Source organism: Nycticebus coucang, chromosome 4 (genome assembly GCF_027406575.1).
Source record: "Nycticebus coucang isolate mNycCou1 chromosome 4, mNycCou1.pri, whole genome shotgun sequence".
Lineage (NCBI taxonomy): Eukaryota > Metazoa > Chordata > Mammalia > Primates > Lorisidae > Nycticebus > Nycticebus coucang.
Genome location: NC_069783.1, coordinates 5,500,378 through 5,503,324, shown reverse-complemented (window position 1 = coordinate 5,503,324; position 2,947 = coordinate 5,500,378).

Below are 2,947 nucleotides of genomic sequence, written 5' to 3'. Positions count from 1 at the left end.
AAAAGAAAAACTCCTTTGAGCTACAATTTATAACCAAAATTTACTCATTTTAAGTGTATAGTTTAAGGGATTTGGACAAATATATGTATACACTCATGCAACCAGCACCCAAGCGCACACAGACCATCATCCCCAGGAGTCTTTACTCCCTGCACAGTCAGACTGCTCCTCACCTGGACTCTGGCAATTAGTAGTCTGCTTTTTTTTAACTGCATATTAGTTTTAGTTTTCTTAAAATTTCATATAATAAGAGGATATTCAGCTTTTAATGAGTGGATATACAGCTTTAATTATTTTTTATTTATTTATTTTTTTGCTTAGTGTAATGTTTTTAATAATTATCCATGTTACAGGCATATAACTCGATCCTTTTTATTACTGAGTGGGCTCTACCCTGTGAATATACAGGAATGTGCTGATATGTTCACCTGCTGATGAATAGGCAGGTGGTTCCCAATTTTTTATTCCTATGAATAAAGCTGCTGTGATTGATTATTTGATTATTTATATATAAGTCCTGAGTGGACATGTTTTTTATTTTTCTTGTGCAATTACCAAAAAAATGGGATTGCTGGATCATATAGAAAATACATTTGAAACTTTATTTAAAAACTGCCAAAACTGCTTTCCAAAGTGGTTGTGTTGTTTTGAAGTCTCATCACCAACGCACACGGATGAAAATTCCAGTTTCTCCACATTCTTGACAGGCCTTGACCTTTTTGGTGTTTTTTGTTTCTTCTTCTTTGGAAGTTTATTTGCTTTAAATTGTATCTATTTTCTAGTTGATTATATAGGAATACTTTGTGCCTTTCACTGGCAAATTTCAATCTATTGATCAGGCCAGTGAAGACTCCAAGTTGTAATAATTTCAGCATGAAGAAAGTGCTGTTACCATATTTTGTTACTGATCACAGGATGCTGAAATGTGTGACATATGGAATATATAAAACAATGATTTTACTCTTAAAAATGCATATCAGCAGCAATATAGTGTGGAACAGAGACTTCATTCCACCTTACCCGCTCCTGCAGAACTCAGAAGGAACAGGACCAATTGTTTCTGTTGAGAAACAATAATTGTGTACCTTGTAAGGCTGACTTCACTCTTCCTGGCAGAGGGACGCTGGCACTGCAGTCAGGTAGCTTGCTCATCCTCTCGGGTGTCACTGTCCCTGCAGAATCATTCTGCGAGGTGTTTTTTGACAGGGGCGTCAAGGGTGCTGAGATGATAGAGAGGCCAGTTCTATTAAAGTTACCTCCTCATTAGCAATAATTGAACAGTACTGGGGGAGTGGAATGACTTTCCAGCTCCTTCAGCAGAGTGCACATTTCTTGCCAGTATTTGAAGGAGAGGGAGAAGATTCTCAGGGTCCTTAGACAATGCTCACAGTCCTTGGGTGCCTTACTACTACTGTTTTGCAGAATTTTAGTTTGAATCAAAACCAGATTCTGTCACCTCACTGTGGCTTTAGTTGGAATAAATATACATCCATTTTGGGTTCATTAGTTTTGCTTATTTATTTGCTTTTGTTCAAGGCCTGTGGGAATTAACTCCTTAGAAAGCAGTATTTGGTTAAGCATTGGAAGTCTAGCTCGATTTTAATGCATCATAAGAAAACACAGTTGAAAATGAGAATTCCCAGTAAGGATTGGTCTGTGGAGTTCCACAAGCCAGTTTAGACAGAATTCAGACTGTGCTTCGCCTGGTCCTTCCAACCTATATTCATGTGATCTGATGTTTACCCCTCGATAGGTTCTCGTGTGGGTCATTTTGAAAGTTTTAAGATACACGGATGCCATTGGTGAGGGTGGAGACGATGAACCCTCCCTTGCCGATAAACCCAGCAAGTTGAAGCTTGCACAGGTGAATCAGAAAGGACACTGTCTCTTCCGAGTGAAATTATGGACCATAGCACAGTATGTCTCCAAACTTTTCACAGTCACCCACATATAATCACCAACTATGGGGTACTGAGAGATAGTACCATGTGAGTGGTGTCCCTTGCAGCCAGCTCCATCCCTATCCTAAATAAATCTCACAGTGAAAGGAGCTGCTCTGGCTGAAATAACTTACATGCCCTCCAACACATGCTCCTGTAGCCACATCTTGGCCAGGTCAAGGCTGGTACCCGGCAGAGCCAGTGCACAACAGATAGAGATTAGCATGAGGACCAGGGCGTGGAAATACCAAGTGAAGGGGACATAGGCATGAACAAGCCCTGAACTTTCACTGTGTTTCAATAATTCCTTTGGCTTAAAGAACTGGGTTATGAGGCAGGATGGTCCAGACCAGAAATGGCAACAGGGACCTGGAAACCAAGAAGTTTACAAAGAAAAATCTATGAATCTGTGGAGCCACATGAAATGTTCCCTCCTGTGTATCTGTCCCCTCCCTTCCTGATCCCATTCAGGCCCCTTCCTGTGAAGCCCAAGACCCCCAAGCCCTGCTCTGTAGGAAAGAGGGGCTGAGCTCGCTGCTCTGGAGACCTGCAACCAGGCACTGGTCTACCCCTCATTAGCTCTGGGTCTAAATTCCCTGAGCATTGCTTTCCTCCTCATAAAGCAGAGGCTAGAATCTCTCTTTGTTATGAGGATTAAACAGGAATGAATGTAAAAGTGCTTTGTAAACCATGGAACAATGAACAATATTAGTTATGGCAGACAGACACTGAAGATAAACCTTCATGGCTCCTTGTCCACTGGCTCATCTTACAAATGAAGAGAGGGGAACTCCGGAAATGCAATCCTCCTCCCATCACAGGCTGCCTGGGACTCCAGAGTTCTACTTTGCAACCAAATTTCTACAATGAAGTTATCTCCTCCCATGATTTTAAGTATTACCAATTCACTAGTAATGCCCAACTCTACCTTCAACAGCATCCCCTCTCCCTCTATTCTGAGTTTCTGGCAGACATCTTGACAGGATTAACAGGATGGCTGGTGAAGA